Source organism: Sturnira hondurensis, unplaced genomic scaffold (assembly GCF_014824575.4).
Source record: "Sturnira hondurensis isolate 20B ecotype Veracruz unplaced genomic scaffold, ASM1482457v3 Scaffold0000033, whole genome shotgun sequence".
NCBI classification, from domain to species: Eukaryota; Metazoa; Chordata; class Mammalia; order Chiroptera; family Phyllostomidae; genus Sturnira; species Sturnira hondurensis.
Window position 1 is genome coordinate 131146 of NW_028072664.1, and position 20800 is coordinate 151945.

Consider the following 20800-nt stretch of genomic DNA (forward strand, 5'->3'; position numbering starts at 1 on the left):
AGGCAGCAAGGGAGAAAAAGGAAGTAACATATAAGGAATCTACAACAAGGTTAGCTGCTGACTTCTCAATGGAAACGCTCAAAGCAAGAAGAGAACGGCAAGAAATATTCCAAGTAATGAGAACCAGAAGCCTGCAACCAAGGCTACTTTACCCAGCAAGGCTCTCAATCAAGATAGAAGGCCAAATAAAGAGCTTCCAAGACAAAAAAAAAAAAAAAAAAAGGTGAAAACAGTGCATCTCAACCAAATCAGCACTACAAGAGATGCTAAAAGGACTGCTTTAAGGAAGAAAAAGAGAGAGACAAAGAGCAGCAGAGGTACATAAATGACAATGAATAAGTACCTATCAACAATAACATTAAAAGTAAATGGATTAAAGGCTCCAATCAAAAGACACAGAGTAGCTGAATGGATAAGAAAGCATGACCCACACATTTGCTGCCTTCAAGAGACCCAGCTCAAGACAAAAGACCTACACAGACTAAAAGTGAGGAGCTGTACACAAATTTTCCAAGCAAACAGACAGGAAAAAAGATAGGGGTAGCAATACTCATATCAGACAATATAGACTTCAAAAAAAGGACCAGAAAGAGACCCAGGAGTTCACCACATAATACTCAAGAAAAGAATCCACCAAGAAGGCATAAGCACTGTAAATATATATGCACCCAACACAGGAGCACCAAGATATATAAAGAAAATCTTAGAGGACTTCAAGAAATATATTGACAACAACACAATGATAGTAGGGCATTTTAACACTCCACTGTAAAAAATGTGCAGATCCACCAAACAAAGTATCAACAAAGATATTATGGTATTGAACAATGCCCTAAAAAATGGACTTAGATGATATATATAAAGCCCTTCATCCCAAAGAAGCTAAATACACATACTTTCCAAAGGCACATGGGACATTTTCAAAGATAGACCACATGACAGGACACAAGACAAGCTCAACAAATTTAAGAAAATTGAAATCATACCAAGCATTTTCTCTGAGCACAAGAGACTGAAACTAGAAACCAACCCCAAGGGAAAAAAAAACACTCAAAATTATGGAGATTAAATAGCATCTTATTATAAAATGAGTGGGTCAAGAATGAAATTAAGGAAGAAATCAAATAGTTTCTGGAAACAAATGAAAATGAACTCACGACAACTCCAAACTTATGGGACCCAGTGAAGACAGTCCTGAGAGGGACGTGCTTAGGTATACAGGTCTAACTAACTAAAAAACAAAAACAAAATAAAATAAAAAACATTTCAAACAAACAACCTAACAAGAACTTGAGGAACAACAACAAAGACAGCACAGAGCAAGTAGAAGGAAGAAAATAAACAAGATCAGAGCAAACTTAAATGATATAGAGACTAAAAGCACAATTCTAAGGATTAATAAATCCAGAAGAGGGTTTCTTGAAAAGACAATAAAAATCCACAAGCCTTTAAGCAGGCTTGTCAAGAAAAATAAAGAGAACACCCAAAGAAATACAATCAGAAATGAAAGAGGAGAGATCACAACTGACACCACAGAAACACAAAGGATTGTAAGAAACTACTGTGAATAACTGTATGCCAAGATATTTGAAAACCTAGGATGAAATGGATGAATTTCTAGAAAAAATATAATCTTCCAAAACTCAATGAAGATGAAGCCGAAAGCCTGAACAGACCAATAAAAGCCAATGAATTAAAGCAGTACTCAAAACACTCCTGACACACAAAAGCCCCGGACCAGATGGTTTCACAGAATAATTCTACAAAGCATTTAAGAAAGAGCTAACCCCTATTCTTCACAGGCTACTCCAAAAAATCCAAAGAGATGGAAAACTCCCAAATGCTTTTTATGAAGCCAGCATCATCCTAATCTCAAAACCAAATAAAGACAAAAAAAAAAAGAAAGAAAGAAAGAAAAGTTCAGGCCAATATTGCTGATGAACTCAGATACTAAAATACTGAAAAAATATTGAGCAAACCACATCCAGCAACGCATCAAAAGGATCATACACCATGACCTAGTGGGACTCATCCCAGGGATGCAAGGATGGTTCAATATCCACAGTAAGTGGATAAATCAGTAAATGTAATACATCAGATAAGCAAAATCAGACATAAAAATCACATGATCATATCAATAGATGCAGAAAAAGCATTTGATAAGGCACAGCACCCGCTTAGGATAAAAACTCTCAGCAAAGTGGGAATACAGAGAGCATTCCTCAATATAATAAAGGCTATATATGAGAGACCTACAGCCACTTTCATTCTCAATGGGTAAAAATTAAAATCCTTTCCACTAAGATCAGGAACAAGACAAGGTTGTCAACTTTCACCACTTCTATAAAATATAGTATTGGAAGTTTTAGCCACAGCGATCAGACAAGAAAAGGAAATAAAAGGCACCCAAATTGAAAAGAATAAAACAAAACTGGCATTGTTTGCAAATGACATGATAGTGTACATGGAAAATCCTATAGCCTCTATCAAAAAAACTGCTCAAACTTATGAATGAATTTGGCAAAACATCTGAATACAAAGTCAATATCCAGAAATCAAAGGCAATTTTGCATACCAACAATGAAACAGCAGAAGCAGAAATCAAGAAAAAATCTCATTCGATATAGCAAAAACAAAAATAAAATATCAAGGAATAAACCAAGAAGGTAAAAAACCTTTATAAAGAAAACTACACAGCACTGAAGAAAGAAATCAAGGAAAACACAAACAAATGGAAACATATACCATGTTCATGGATTGGAAGAATTCACATCATCAAAATGTCCATACTACCCAAAGCAATTTACAGATTCAATGCAATACCTATTAAAGTACCAATGGCATATTTCACAGACACAGAACAAACACTTCAAAAATTTATATGGAGCCATAAAAGATCCCGAATAGCAGCTGCAATGTTAAGAAAGAAGAATAAAGTCGGAGGGATCACAATACCTGATATCAAACTGTATTACAAGACCTCTGTAATCAAAACAGCCAGGTACTGGCATAAAAGAAGGCACACAGGCCAGTGGTACAGGAGAGAGAGCCCAGAAATAAATCCAACTCTCTACAGTCAATTAATATTCGACAAAGGGGGGCAGTAACATAAAATGGGGTAAAGATAGCCACCTCAACAAATGGTGTTGGGAGAACTGGACAGCTGCATGCAAAAAAAAAAAAGAAAGAAACTTGAGCACCAACTTACACCATACATCAAAATAAATTCAAGGTGGATAAAAGATTAAATGTAAGCTGTGATGCCATTAAAATCTTAGAGGAGAACACAGGCAGGAAAATCTGATATTTCATGCTGCAGCATATTTACTGATATGTTCCCCGAAATCAAGGGACATAAGGGAAAGTACAAACAAATGGAATCTCATCAAAATTAAAAAATAAAAATAAAAAACTTCTGCGCAGCTAAAGAAACCAGCATCGACATAAAAAGAGAATCAACTGCCTGGTAAAACATATTGCCAATGATAACTCAGATAAGGGTTTACTCTCCAATATATTCAAAGAACCTAACACCACCCACTCTAAGAAGACAAGCAATCCAATTAAAAAATGGGCAACGGACTGGAACAGACACTTCTCCAAGGAAGACATACAGAGGATCTAGAGACACATGAAAAGATGCTGAATATTGCTAGTTATCAGAGAGATGCAAATTAAAACTACAGTGACATGGCACTTTACACCAGTCACAATGGCCATCATAAACAAAACAACAAACAACAAGTGTTGGAGAAGTTGTGGAGAAAGAAGACCCCAGTTTAATGTTGGCGGGATTGCAGACTGGTACAACCACTATGGAAAACAGTATGGAATTTTCTAAGAAAACTAAAAATGAATCTGTTTTTCGACCCAGCAATTCCACCGCTAGGATTATATTCTAAGAACCATGAAACACCAATCCGAAAGAACCTTTGCACCCAAATGTTCATAGCAGCAGAATTTGTAATAGTCAAGAGTTGGAAGCAATCTAGGCGCCCATTAGTAAATGAATGGATCAAAAAACTATGGTACTTTTACACAATGGAATTCTATACAACAGACAGAAAAGAGCTCCTACCCTTTGCAAGAGAATGAATGGGACTGGAAAGCATCACGCTGAGTGAAATAAGCCAGGCATGGAAAGACAAATACTGTATGATCTCACCTTTAACAGGAACTTAAACAACAAAACAAACAAGCAAGCAAAATATAACCAAATCACTGAAATGGAGAACAGGCTGACAGGGACCAGAGGGGAGAGGAGATGGAATTTCAGGGGTAAAGGAGGAGGATTTACAGGGACAAGTATAAAGGACACATGGACAAAAAAACTAAGGGGGTGAAAATGGGTGGGAGGTGGAGAGCACTGGGGGGCTGAGCTGGGATGGGAGTAAAAGACAGAAAACTGTGCTTGAGCAATAACTAAATAAACTTTAAAAAATAAAATAAAATTTAAGTGGAAACAAGGGTATTCTCAAGGAAAAAATGCTAAAGGAGTTTATTAACATCAATCAGGTACAGCCAAAAATGTTACAGAGCTTGTTTTAAGAAGAAGAAAAAGGAAAAAGGAGGAGGGAGAAGGAGAGAATAAGAGGGAGAGGAAGAAGAAGGAAAAGGAGGACAAGGAGGAAGTTGAGGAGGCAGAGGAGAAGAGGAAGAAGAAGAAAAGGAGGTAAGGAGACAAGGAAGAAAAGAGAAAGGAGGAAGAAGAAGAAAAAGAAGGAGGAGGGAGGAGAAAGAAGAGGAGAGGGAGGAGAAGAAGAAGAAAAAATTGGTAATAAAATGACAGCAAAAGCATACCTATCAATAATCACCCTAAATATAGATGGCTTAAATTCTCCAGCCAAGAGATATGGTAGCTGACTGATAAATAAAAGAAGACTTGTACAGATGCTGGTTCTAAGAGAGCCATTTCAGAATGAAAGATAAGCACAGACTAAAAGTAAATGGATGGATGTAGATATATCATGCAAATGGAAAAATGAAAAACCTGGGGTAGCAGTACTTATATCCAAAAAATAGACATTAAAACCAAGGCTATAGATAAGTGACAAAGAAAGTCATTATGTAATGACAAAGGGGGCAATCTAAGAGGACATAAGCCTCATAAACATTTACACATCCAAAGTAGAAGAACTAAATACAAATAGACATAAAGGGGCAAATTGATGGGAATGCACTCATAGTTAAGGATTTTAACAGCTTATTGATTTCAATGGATAGTCGTTCCAGAGAGAAAATCAACAATGGGACAATAACTTTAAACGACTCGTTATACCAAATGGGACAGTGACTTTAAATGACCTGCTAGACCAAATCTTCAGAATATATTATCCCAAAGCTGCAGAGTACGCATATATTTCAAGTGCACATAGAATGTTTTCCAGCACAGATCATGTATCAGTAACAGTCTCAATAAGCAGGTCTCGATAATCTTAATAAGAATGAAGAGCAAGGATTTTCTCTGACAGCAAGGTTATGAAACTAAATATCAATCATAAGAAGAATGCTGGAAAACCGACAATGACATTGAAGCTAAATAAGATGTTATTAATGAATGAGTCAGCAATGAGATCAAGGAAGAAATAAAAAAATAGTTGAAACAGATTAAAATGAGAACAAAACCATCCCAAAGTGTGGGGCACTGTGAAAGCAATGCTAAGAGAGAAATTCATAGCACCACAAGGCTATCTCAAAGAAACAAAAAATTCTCAAATGAACAATTTAACTTCACATGTAAAGGCATTTGGAAAAGAAAAACAAAGCCAAAAGTGAGTAGAAGAAAGAGAATAATAAAGATCAGAGCAGAAACGAACAAAATAGAATGTATAAAAGGAACATAATAGATCCATGAATACAAGAGCTGAATCTTTGAAAAGGCGAACAAGACTGAAAAACCTTTAACCAGATTCATGAAGAAAAAAAGAGAAAAGATGCAAAAAAATCAGAAATGGAAAAGGAGAAACAATAACTGACACACACACACACACATACACACACACATATGATTCTAAAACAACATTGTGAACAAAGCAAATACTACACCTAATAAGTGCATTTGGCAAAATGGTGGGATACAAGGTCAGCATTCAGAAATAGATGGCATTTGGAAAACCAGTGAAGTATCAGAAAGAGAAATTTGGTGGAAAATCCCATTTACTATAGCAACCAGAAAAAATGAAATACAGCCCTGGCAGGTGTGACATAGTGGATAGCATGCTAGCCTATGAATCGAAAGGCCACTGGTCAGGGCATGTGCCTTGTTTTTTAAACAGGTCCCTAGTTGAGAACATGTGAGAGGTAATTTATTGGTGTGTTTCTCCCACACTAATGTATCTCTCGCTCCGTGTCTCCCTTCCTTCTACTACCTAAAAATACATAAAAATAAAATTTTTAAAGAAATAGAAATGAAACACTTAGGAATAAACTTTACTGAGGAGGTAAAAGTCTTGTTCTCAGAGAACTACACACACTGAAGAAAGAAGCTGGGAAGACACAAATAAGTGGAAGCATATACCCTGTTTATGGATTGGAAAAATTAACACCATTAAAATGTCCATATCCCAAAGCAACCTGTGGATTCAATGCAATCCTTATCAAACACCAATGACATATTTCAGATATACAATAAATACTTCAACAGTTTATGTGGAAGCACAAACAAACTGAAATAGGCTCAGACAATAGAGAAAGAAGAACAAAGTTGGATCTGTCACAATATCTGATACCAAACTACATTATAAAGCCTCTGTACTGAACGTATTCTGTTTCTGGCACAAGAACACACACATAGACCAATGGAAGAGAAAAGAGAATCCATTAATATACCCTCGTTGATATTGTCAATTATTATTTGATAAAGGTTGAAGGAACACTAAATGGAGGAATGCTGAAGGAAAGCAAACATATCCTTCTCAAAAAACAGTGTCAGAGGGTCTGGACAGCAAAAACAATAGCTGTTTTCAATGCAAAGAAATTGGAAGCCAACCACTAAATTACACCGCGTAAACAAAATTAAGATTACACCAAAATAAACACTGTTACACAAAAATAAACTCTAGAAGGATGAGAACCAGTTTTCCTGATTGTACACCTAAACCAGTTTTCCGGATTGTACACCTAAATGAGGTAAAGTCCCATGGTGAAGAGTTTGTGATTCTTAAAAGTACTGACACACTCATGAAATAGAAAGAACTACTTTCTATGGGTAAGCATCAAATAAGATCACCAATAGAAACAAGTTACACTTTAGCCAAGTGGGATTTTGGAGCAAGCAAGAGAATTTCTAAAAGACCAATCAGAAAACTTTGTATTCAACTGAGTTCTGTTCTAATATTTATATAGGATTATGATATAACCTATGGATAGAATCTAATTAACAAAGCAAACAAATGAGCACAAAACCATACACTTCTACCATAGAACAAAGTGACAGTCACCACAGGATGGGAGTTAAGGTGATAATCCAGAAAAATGGGGAAGGGGCAAGGAACAAAACAGGAATGGAAGGCTTGTAGGCACAATTGGCATGGATTGACTGAGAGAATGGACAGAGGTTGGGGGATCAATGGGGAAAATGGTAGACACCTATGACAGCAGGCAATAAATTAAAAAATAAAAAAAATTAAAAACAAGAAAAGGCTAGGAATTATGGGTTAAACAACACTATAGGAGGGAAAAGTTAAGTATTTTCCTGAGTGTACACCTTACTGAGTTAAAATCTAATGGCTAAGAGTATGTGTTTCTTAAAAATACCAAAAAAGTGAAGAAAGAGGACTACTGTTTCTGGGTAAATATTCAAGAACACCACCAATAAAAACACGTTAAATTTTAGTTGAGTGGGAATGTTGAACAAGCAGGGGATGAAAATATTTATTAAAAGAGCCATCAGAAAACTTCACATTCAAAAGGATTTTCTTCTGCACTCAAAGTAAAACATGTTTTCACACAGTCATGTAGCCTGTGAGGTGGAACAAGAATAATATAAACTTTCTAGAATGTATCTAGAACATATAACTTTTCCCCACTGGAAGAAACTTGCTGTTTTTTAGCAAGTCTGTCTAAATGATGCGTTTAATAACCAGAGTCAAAATACCAATCCCGTTAAAAAAAATGGGCTTCCACATCTGGGCAGGGTCAGGCTTCATAGAAAGGTAGTCCTTGCTGGTTTGGGCACTCTGGGCGCTCAGCTGGCACAGCAGATCCGCTAGCATCTCCAGTGGTGGCCACATGCTTCCCTTTTTGCATCAAGCCTCTGCTCGGTGTCTATCTGGTTTTTCCTTTGCTGTTAATACTGCCTCTTCTGCAGTTAACTTCTTGTTCTCTGCCCCAACTTCTACCACCTGTATGAGATACCCCTCATCGAGAAAAAACCCAGTTCCTAGGGTATCCCTCTACTCCACCTGATAGCTCCACCAGGCTCTTAGGGCCTGAGCTTCAGCATAGTTTCACCCGTTCCTTTTGGGTATCCTTGGCCAGACAACCACCATCTGACCATGGCCCCCGCCGCTCAGAACACAGAAATTTTTCCTGAGAATAAGCAGATTGGGAGGCAAATCTCTAAGAAGGGAAAGGAAAATGTAATGCCAAAAACAAGGCTTGGAGCTCAGAGCCATAGCAACCGGGTGGTCAGAATCAATCAAGAACAAGACTATGGAACATGAAATGCCAAGAGAAGATGATGAATGTAATATTCCAATGAAATGAAAATGGAAAGCCAAAAGCATGGGTGTGGAATTAAGAATGAAGAAATCTTTGGTTTGGGACCTGGAACACCAAGAACAGAGAGATTTAACTAGATAAACCTAGAACAATTGGAAGGAAGTAGAAATGCCAAGATAAGGTGATGGGTATCAGAAAAGCAGGAACAAGGTTATTGAACTCGAATTCCCAATGAAGGGATGGAAAGAGGAGAGTTGAGAGAAATTAGTTAAATTCAAAATTCCAGAACAAAAGGATTGATCTCCAAATACCTACAACAAAAGGATGAAATTTCTAAACCTGAGAGAATGCATAGTTGGTGGCATTAACAAGACCATAAGAACTGCTATGGAAATAGAAACCCAAAATGAAAAGAATATATCTCTGAATCACAAAGTCAAGATGATGGAACTAGAAACCCCAATTTCAAGGAGTTGGTATTTACAACTGAGAACAATGGGATGGATCTAGGAAACACAAGAATAACAGATGAATGAGGAACCCCAAAATCATGTTGAAGTATTCTGATATTACAGGAATGAAGAGATGAACTTCAGAAAACTGAGAGAAAGCAGTTGAAATTTGAAACTCCAAAAAGGGAAAGGAACTCAGAATTCAAAGTATAAGAGATAGACCTCTAGAACTTTAGAAAATGTGGATAGGACATGATACCACAAGAATAAGGTAAATAAGTCTAAAATTACATTCAAATAGAAGAAACTCAAATTGCTTTGATTAAGGGAATGGAAATGGGAAGACTACTACAAGTGCATACACTCAGAACCCAAAGGTGATTAGGATAGAATTCAGAACCCTGAGAATTTTGGCATGTAACCAGGTACACAAAAATAAGATGAAAGAATTGGAGTTCTGAGAACAAGTTGGCACGGATCAGAACAGGGGAAATACGACAATTGAAATGAAATCCCCAAGAAAAGAATGGAGCTTAGAAACTTGCAAAAATGGGTGGAAATTCACAATTTAATAAAAAGGAGATTGAGCTGAAAATTTCTTCTGTAAGGGAAGGCAATTTGAAAAATTGAGACAAGTCATATTTGATGAAACTAAGAAAAGGGCTCGTGAAAGTGAAAATCAGAAGGAAAGTGATGGATATCAGAACCATTATGGCATGGAAGTGGAGCTAGGAATCCCAGTTGCAATGGGATGGACTTACAAATGAGGAAAAACTGGATAAATCTAAGAATTATAAATGCAACAACATGGACAATGGCCCCATGAACACTGGGAATTATTCCAAAATCAGAAGAACCTGATGATGGATTCATAATTCTGAGAAGAAAGAGATGGAACTCAAAATACCAGCACGGGAATAAAACTCAGAATCCCAATAATGCAGGATGGACCTCAGGACCCTTACCAAAGGTGGATGGAGCTTGGTAATCCAAGAACAAGGTGATGGGCCTGAAATTTCCAGTACAAGAGGATGGAACTCAGAGGTCTGTGAAAAGGGGGATAGGAATAAAAATTCAACTCAAGGTAGTGGATCTCAGTGTCCAGAGATGATTGGGATGGAACTCCAAAACCTGAGATTTTTATATCCCTAGAACAAGGGGAATAAACGCAGAATCTCAAAACACATGGTGATGCAATTGAGAACAGCAGGATCAAGGAGCTTTAACTCTAGTTCCCACCAGGAGAATAAAATTTGGAGACTTGAGAGCAACAGGATGGAACTCAGAATTCGAGAACAAGAGTCTTGAAATCCCTATAACCAAGAGATGAACATCAGAAGATGATATTAAGGGTAAGGAACACAAAATCTAAAAAAATAAGCCCATGTTGTTTAACCCTGAGAATATATTGAAATGGGAGCATATCGACAAAGGAAAGAAACTCTGAAAACAAAGAACATCAAACAACAAGAGAAATTCAAACTCTAAAACAGGGGATAGTACTTAATCCAGAGAACAATGTGAATTCACTCAGACAACAAAGAAGTGGGGGATGGAACTTAAAACTCTGAAAACAAGGTGATGGATATCAGAATTTCTTTAAAAAAGAGAGGAAAGAACTCAGAAAAAATGAAACAGAAAATGGCTTCCACCCACGCAAAGTTATGAATATTAGAAGCCATAGAAATTGGGCATGGAATTGGATACAAAACAAAGAAAAATAAAAGGGCCTCTGAATCCCAAGAATAGGGATTTCAGAGCCATGACAATAAGTGGACAAAGATGAATCCACAAGAAAAGAAAGGATCTTGGAATTCCAAAATACAATCCTTGGAGCTCATAACCATTGAAAGTGGATGGAATCCAATAACTCAAACACAACACGATGGGACATGAAATTCTGAGAACAAAGCAATGAATCACACACGCCAGTAAGGAAGAAGATGTAAATGAAAACCCAACCGTAAGGTAATGAAACTCGGAATCCAGAAATCATTGGTAAGAAACTTGGAACACTGACAACAATGGGATATACTTAGATACTCCAAGAAAAAGGAGGAATAACTCATAATCCCAAGAACAAGATGATGGGTGTAACAGCAGAAGGAAAAAAGCAATTTAACTTCAATCGATAAAAAGGGGGATAAAGTGGAAGATTTTGAAAAAATAAGATAGAACTCATAGTTGTTGAACAAGGGGACTGATCTAGAACCCCTTACTTAAAGGACACAAAATCTTTAAACTGAGACAAATTGTAGTTGGTGACACTAAGAACATCAAGAAAACTACTACAAAATTTGGAACCCAGGAGGAATATAATGGATGTCAGAAAACGTGAGCACAATGATATTGAAGTACGAATCCTAATTTCAAGATAACAAAACTTAAAACCCTAAAACATGGAGATGGTTTTCAAAGTCACAAGATCTCTGAGGTGGACAACACAACCCACAAAACGTGGGAAATATTCTGCAATCACAAGGAAAAGGGAATGGAATACAGAACTCTGATAAAAAGGGAAAGAACTCAGAACCTCAGGAATGAAATGGAACTTGGAATACCAAGAACAACGGATGAAACTCAGAGCCCTTAAAACGAAGATGTAAGTTGATACTCCAATTAAAAGCTGATGGGACCTGAAATCCCAAGTACTAGAGGACAAGACTCAGACTACAGTGATCAAGGGGGTGGAAATGGAAACCCAACTAAAAGGGTATAAAATCCAGAACCCAGGAAATTTTGGGAGAGAACTCAGAACACTGAGACCAAGGGAAGATAAATAGATATCCCAGGAACAGGGGAAAGAGATTCAGAATCCAAAGAACAACGTAATGTGATTGAGAACAGTGTGAACAAGGCCATTGGACTCAATTATTCATCAAGAAGCTAAAACTTGGAGACTTGAGAAAAATAACATGGAAGCCACAAATCAGGAACAGATGGTCTAAGTAAGAATCCCTAGAAGAAAGGATGAAACTTGGACGGTTTAACCAAGGTGAGAAAAAGAAAATCCCCCCCAAAGCGTTATTGTTCAGAACCCTGAGAACACTGGATCAAACTCTGATCATTACAACAAAGGTCTGAAACTCAGAATCCAGAGAACACCAGGATGTTACTCAAACCCTGAAAGGAAGGAGATGGTACGTAATACCCCAAGAACAATGGGAAGTAACTCAGAAAACCAAGAACAAAAGCATGGAACTCAGAACTCTGAAAACGAGGTGATGGATATCAGGATTTTTAGAACACAATAACAGAACTCAGAACAGCGAAAGCAAAAGAATGGTCGAAACTACCAAGAGAACAATATAATGGATATCGGAAGCCAAAGAATGTGGGGCTGAGATTTCATATTCAGTTATAAAGTGGGTGATACTTGAAATACCAATAATAGAGAGACTGCTGAGAAACATAACAAGTGATGAAACACAAACTCCCAAGAAGAAGAACATAGACCCAAAGAGTAAGAGATGGAACTCAGAACCATAAATGTTGTGGATGCTGTACAATAACCTAAGAATGGGAGAAAGGGATAGAAAATGTCAAGAACAAGGTAAATAATGTCAGTTAATAAGAAGAAGGAAGTGGAAACACAACAAAAAAAATGAAACTCCAAACCCAGAGATCATTGGAGTGGAAGTTGGAACCTTGAAAACAAAGAAATGTAGCTAGATAATCCAAGACCAAGGCAAAGTATCACGGAATCCCAACAACAAGGTGATAGGAATGAGAACAGCAGAAACAGTACGATTGAGTTCTTATACCCTAAAAGGGGTTGGGACACAGAGACTTATGAAAACAAGTAGAAACTCACAATTATGTAACAGGAAGAGTGAGTTTGGAATTATTTTACAAGGAGATGACATTGATAAACTTGAGACACGGTGCAGATCATGAACTTCAAAACACCAAGAAAAATGAGAAGGAGTTTGAAGCCAAAAAGAAATCCAACAGGTCTCAAAATCATCAAGACTAAGGGATGAAACTAGATACCTAAATTGTTGGAAATAAACTTACAACTCTAGAACAATGACATGGATCTCAGAGTCCAAGAGCAACAAATTAGAGCACTAAGTGCCAAAAACATGGAAAAGTGTTTCACCATCAAAAGAACAAGGTGACAGAATTCAGAACTCTGGGACAAATAAGTTAAACTCGAAATCTTAGGAGGTAAATTGAACTCAGGTCCCAAGAAGAGTTGGACCTCGGGACTCGTAGTAAATGTTGATGGAACTTAAAACCCAAGGAACAAGATGATATAAGCTGAAATTTCAGTTATAAGTGTATGAAAATCAGAGTACCCTACAAAGGGATGAAAATGAAATCCAAACAAGGGAATAGAATCCAGAAATCATTAGGATGAAACTGAGAAATCTGAAAACATGTAGATGTAACTACACACCCCCATAATGAGTAGAGAGAACTTGGAATCCCAAGAACAAGGTGATGCAAGTAAGACAAGCAAAATTAAGAAGATTGAACCCGGCCTTGGGGGAAAGCGGAAATACTGTTTTCCATCCTGGGTTGGTTGAGTCTGTGGTTGTCAAACCACGGATACTGAGGTCCAGTGGTGTTGGAAAAAATCCACCAGAAGTGGGTCCTGCAGTTCAAACCCATATTTCACAGTCAATTGTCTCTATGATGCAGTAGAGTTAACATAAAGCCACAGAAATTGAAGATAAGGAATCTTTGAATTACATCGTAGAGAAAAATCATCCCCATATGCCCCTCAACTGCAAATGACTATCGCCAAGCTAGTTATGATAGAGGGGAGGAAGATGGCGGTGGAGTAGGACAAAGGATTTTGCTTCCTTCATGTGCCTGAGAAAAACCAGGCTGCTCTGCAGAGGAGCACAGCAAACACCCAACAGGGACCCAGCATATGGGACGGCAGGGCCCCAGAAAGTATAGGGGATACTGAATGACCAGAGGTTGAGGAGAGGAGACAGACCTCAGATCAACAAGGTATGAGGGAACAGTGCAGTGGCTGCAGGCCCTCCGCCAGGCAGCGCCAGGGCCCTGGCAGGGCCGCCTTGATCTCTGAGAGCCAAGGTAGGTCAACAACAACAACCCTGGGAGAGAACTAGTCACCAGCACCCTCTCTAACCAGCAGGGTGCAGATTGGAAAACACCAGGAGAGATCGGTTTGCCTGTAGTGGCAGAGAGAGGAGTGGGCATTGGAAAGCAAACCAGAGAGCTCTGATAACCCGTGGAGTCAGGCTGTGGTTGCCAGTTTGGGAAATTGAGGGGCCCTGGCATTCCCAGTAGCCTGAGCCAGAGCACCCACAGTCTTGGGGAGCTTCGGGATACTGGCGGTGCGCCTGGAAGAGCAACAGTCACCAGCTCCCTCCCTACCCAGCTGGGCGCAGACTGAGAAGCACCTGGAGTCTGGTATGGTTACCTGCTTGGAGGTCTAGGAGTCCCGTGCATTCCCGGTGGTTCACATTCCTGATAGCAGGGGACTCCAGCCAGCACTCACACAGCCTGGGGGAGCTGTGGGCTACTGGCAAGGCCCCTGACAGAGCACCAGTGGGGAACTGAGAGCTCAGGACTTGGGCCTACACTCCCGCAGTCTCTGGGAGCTGCAGGCTGTTGGCAGGGCCCATGGAAGAGCACCAGTCGCCAGCTCCATCCCTATCCAGGTGGGCTCAGATTGAGAAACACCAGGCTGCAGGCTGTGGCTGCACACTTGGAAGAATTGTGAGTTGCCCAGTGTTGCAGCCGCAGCACTGGGAAAGTCCAAGCCCAAGTCTGAGAGACCAGGAAAGCCTGGCTGGGAGTGCGTGCCCTCACTCCAGGCCATAGCTGGGAAGCCTGGGGGAAAACCTGCTCTCAGCAGGGCATGGGAGAGTGGCACCATTCTGGAACTTGCAACGGCACTGGCTAGACCAGCTCAGTTCACCAAGAGGAGAGAAAGGCCACACTAATAGCCCCTCAGGTTCCTGCAGCTAGGGAGACCAGAAGAAAAGTTTTGACCAGCTGGAAACCAACCAGAGGAGTAGGTGGAAATGGAGAACACCAGGATACCTGCAGGAGACTGCACCACTGAATCTCATATGCATCGTACCACAGAAGTTCAAACCATAAACCCAGGGACGCAGAACAGATCACTTTAAGAAGGTGAAGCCAACAAGAAGAGCAACACAAACAATGGGAAGACAAAGAAACAATCCACAAATGAAAGAAAAGGAGGAAGTCTCAGAAAGAATGTTAGATGAAATAGAAGCAAGCAACTATCAGATATTGAATTCAAAGCTCTGGTTATCAGGAAATTCAAAGAGCTTAAAACGAGCTACCAGAAACTACAGGAGAGTTACAATGAACTCTCTGCAAACTACACCAACACGAAAAAGGAAATAGAAACCATTAGTAAAGGCCAAGAGGAAATGAAGAATACAATTTCTGAACTGAAAAACACAGTAGAAGGGATGAAGAATATAATTGACATGGCAGAAGATTGCATAAGTGAGATAGAAGAGGATATAAAGAATCACCGAGACAGACCAAATAATGGAAAGAGAATCAGAAAAAATGAGGAGAATGTAAGAGGAATGCAAGACAACATGAAACGTAATAATACCGGAATAATAGGAATACCAGAAGGAGAAGAGAAAGAACAAGGGATAGAAAACCTACTTGAAAGAGTAATAACAGAAAATTTTCCTAAGTTGAGGAGAGAGAAAGTCACACAGATTCAGGAATTCCAGAGTCCCAATCAGGTGGGACCCAAAGAGGCCTACTGCAAGACATATCATCATTAAAATGGCAAACCTCCAAGACAAAGACGGAATCCTAAAGGCAGCAAGGGAGAAAAAGGAAGTAACATACAAGGGGGTCCCAGTAAGGTTGGCTACTGACTTCTTAATGGAAACATTCCAAGCAAGATGAAAATGGCAAGAAATAGTCCAAGTACTGAGAAACAGAGGCCTACAAGAAAGGTTACTTTACCAAGCAAGGCTCTCAATCAAGATAGAAGGCCAAATATGGAGCTTCCAAGACAAAAGAAGTCTAAAGGAATACGCCTCCACCAAACCAGCTCTACAAGGATTACTAAAAGGGCTGCTTTAAGGAAAGGAAGGAAAAGAGAGAGACAGAGAGGAACACAGGTACACAAATGGCAATGAATAACTACCTTTCAATAATAACCTTAAACGTAAAAGGATTAAATGCACCAAAAAAAAAGACATAAAATAGCTGAATGGATAATAAAGCATGACCCACACATATGCTGCCTACAAGAGACCCACCTCAGGTCAAAAGACCACCACAGACTAAATGTGAAAGGATGGAAACAATTTTTCCAAGCAAATGGACAAGGAAAAAAAGCCAGGGTAGCAATTCTCATATCAGACAAAATAGACTTCAAAAGAAGGGTCATAAAGAGAGACCAAGAACATCACTTCATAATACTCAAGAGTAGAATCCACCAAGAAGACATTAACATCATAAATATATATGAACCCAACATAGGAGCAACCAAATATATAAAGAAAATTCTGGGACCTCAAGAAAGATATTGACAGCAACACAATTATAGTAGGGGATTATAACACCCCACTGTCTAAAATGGACAGATCTTCCAAACAAAATATCAACAAAGATATGGCAACATTAAATGACACCCTAAAAAAATGGCCCTAATTGATATATAGAGAGCCCTCCATGCCAAACAAGCTAAATACACTTTCTTTTCAAATGCACATGGAACATTTTCAAAGATAGACCATATGATAGGACACGAAACGAGTCTCAATAATTTCAGGAAAATAGAAATCATGCCAAGCATTTTCTCTGATCACAAGGGACTGAAATTGGAAACCAAACCCACAGGAAAAAAACCCAAAACACCCAAAAGCATGGAAACTGAATGGTATTCTATTAAACAACAAAGAGGTCAAGATTGAAATTAGAGAAGAAATCAGAAAGCTTCTGGAAACTAATGAAAATGAACTCACAACAACCCAAAACCTATGGGACACAGTGAAGGCAGTCCTAAGAGGGAAGTTCATGGCAATACAGGCTCACCTAAAGAAGATAGAAACATTTCAAACAAACAACCTAACCTGACGCCTGCAAGAACTTGAGGAACAACAACAAAGACAGCCCAGAGCAAGTAGAAGGAAGGAAATAACCAAGATCAGAGCGGAATTAAATGGTATAGGACTACAAGCACAATTCTAAGGATCCATGAAACCAGGAGTTGGTTTTTTGAAAAGAGAAACAAAATACACAAACCTTTAAGTAGGTTCATCAAGAAAAGAAGAGAGAGGATGCTAATATACACAATCAGAAATGAAAGAGGAGAGATTACAACTGATACCACAGAAATAGAAAGGATTGTAAGAAATTACTATGCAGAACTGTATGCCAAGAAATTTGAAAACCTAGGTGAAATGGACAAATTTCTAGAAAAATATAATCTTCCAAAACTCAATGAAAAAGAAGCAGAAAACCTGAACAGGCCAATAACAACAGATGAAATTGAAGCAGTAATCAAATAACTCCCATCACACAAAAGCCCTGGACCAGGTGGTTTCACAGGAGAATTCCACAAGCTTTTAAGGAAGAGCTAACCCCTATTCTTCACAGACTATTCCAAAAAATTCAGAAGAAGGGAAAACTCCCCAACTCTTTTTAGGAACCCAGCATCACCCTAATTCCAAAGCCAGATAGAGACAGAAGAAAGAAAGAAAATTACAGGCCAATATCGATGATGAATATTGACGCTAAAATCCTCAATAAGATATTAGCAAATCGCATCCAACAGTACATCAAAAATATCATACACTACGACCAAGTGGGATTCATCCCAGGGATGCAAGGATGGTTCAATATACGCAAGTAAAAAATGTAATACACCATATTTAAAAAAGCAAGGACAAAAGTCACATGGTCATATCAATAGATGCAGAAAAAGCTTTTGATAAGGTTCAACATCCAATTATGATAAAGGTATTCAGAAAAATGGGAATTGAGGGAGCATTCCTCAACATAATAAAGGCCATATATGAAAGACTTACAGCCAACATCATACTCAATGGGAAAAAAACTAAGAGCTTTTCCACTAAGATGAGGAACAAGACAAGGTTGCCCACTTTCACCACTTCTATTCAATATAGTATTAGAAGTTCTAGCCACAGCAATCAGACAAGAAAAGGAAATAAAAGGCATCGAAATTGGAAAGGAGGAAACAAAAACTGTCATTGTTTGCAGATGACATGATAGTGTACATGGAAAATCCTATAGCTTCTACCAAAAAACAAAAACAAAAAAAACTGCTGGAAATAATAAGTGAATTTGGCAAAACAGCAGGATAAAAAGTCAATATCCAGAAATCAAAGGCATTTTTGTATACCAACAATGAAGCAGCAGAAGCAGAACTCAAGAAAAAAATCCCATTCGTTATAGCAAAAACAAAAAAGAAAATATCTGGGAATAAACCTAACCAAAAATGTAAAAGACCTGTATGCAGAAAACTACACAACACTGAAGAAAGAAATCAAGAAAGACACAAATAAATGGAAACATATACCGTGTTCATGGATTGGCAGAATTAACATCATCAACATGTCAATACTACCCAAAGCAATTTGCAGATTCAATGCAATACCTATTAAAGTACCAATGGCATATTTCACAGACATAGAACAAACATTTCAAAAATTTGTATGGAACCATAAAAGACCCTGAATAGCAGCTGCAATTTTGAGAAAGAATAAGAAAGTAGGAGGGGTCATAATACCTGATATTAAACTGTTTTACAAGGCCACTGTAATAAAACAGCCTGGTACAGGCATAAAAAACAGGCACATAGACCAATGGAACAGAATAGAGAGCCCAGAAGTAAACCCAACTCTGTACAGTCAATTAATATTCAACAAAGGGGGCAGTAACATAAAATGGGGTGAAGATAGCCTCTTTGACAAATGGTGTTGGGAAAACTGGACAGCTACATGCAAAAAGATGAAACTCCAGCACCATCTTACACTATATACCAAAATAAATTCAAGGTGGATAAAAGACNATTGGAGTTCTGAGAACAAGTTGGCACGGATCAGAACAGGGGAAATACGACAATTGAAATGAAATCCCCAAGAAAAGAATGGAGCTTAGAAACTTGCAAAAATGGGTGGAAATTCACAATTTAATAAAAAGGAGATTGAGCTGAAAATTTCTTCTGTAAGGGAAGGCAATTTGAAAAATTGAGACAAGTCATATTTGATGAAACTAAGAAAAGGGCTCGTGAAAGTGAAAATCAGAAGGAAAGTGATGGATATCAGAACCATTATGGCATGGAAGTGGAGCTAGGAATCCCAGTTGCAATGGGATGGACTTACAAATGAGGAAAAACTGGATAAATCTAAGAATTATAAATGCAACAACATGGACAATGGCCCCATGAACACTGGGAATTATTCCAAAATCAGAAGAACCTGATGATGGATTCATAATTCTGAGAAGAAAGAGATGGAACTCAAAATACCAGCACGGGAATAAAACTCAGAATCCCAATAATGCAGGATGGACCTCAGGACCCTTACCAAAGGTGGATGGAGCTTGGTAATCCAAGAACAAGGTGATGGGCCTGAAATTTCCAGTACAAGAGGATGGAACTCAGAGGTCTGTGAAAAGGGGGATAGGAATAAAAATTCAACTCAAGGTAGTGGATCTCAGTGTCCAGAGATGATTGGGATGGAACTCCAAAACCTGAGATTTTTATATCCCTAGAACAAGGGGAATAAACGCAGAATCTCAAAACACATGGTGATGCAATTGAGAACAGCAGGATCAAGGAGCTTTAACTCTAGTTCCCACCAGGAGAATAAAATTTGGAGACTTGAGAGCAACAGGATGGAACTCAGAATTCGAGAACAAGAGTCTTGAAATCCCTATAACCAAGAGATGAACATCAGAAGATGATATTAAGGGTAAGGAACACAAAATCTAAAAAAATAAGCCCATGTTGTTTAACCCTGAGAATATATTGAAATGGGAGCATATCGACAAAGGAAAGAAACTCTGAAAACAAAGAACATCAAACAACAAGAGAAATTCAAACTCTAAAACAGGGGATAGTACTTAATCCAGAGAACAATGTGAATTCACTCAGACAACAAAGAAGTGGGGGATGGAACTTAAAACTCTGAAAACAAGGTGATGGATATCAGAATTTCTAAAAAAGAGAGAGAGGAAAGATCTCAGAAAAAAATGAAACAGAAAATGGCTTCCACCCACGCAAAGTTATGAATATTAGAAGCCATAGAAATTGGGCATGGAATTGGATACAAAACAAAGAAAAATAAAAGGGCCTCTGAATCCCAAGAATAGGGATTTCAGAGCCATGACAATAAGTGGACAAAGATGAATCCACAAGAAAAGAAAGGATCTTGGAATTCCAAAATACAATCCTTGGAGCTCATAACCATTGAAAGTGGATGGAATCCAATAACTCAAACACAACACGATGGGACATGAAATTCTGAGAACAAAGCAATGAATCACACACGCCAGTAAGGAAGAAAATGTAAATGAAAACCCAACCGTAAGGGGATGAAACTCGGAATCCAGAAATCATTGGTAAGAAACTTGGGACACTGACAACAATGGGATATCCTTAGATACTCCAAGAAAAGGGAGGAATAACTCATAATCCCAAGAACAAGATGATGGGTGTAACAGCAGAAGGA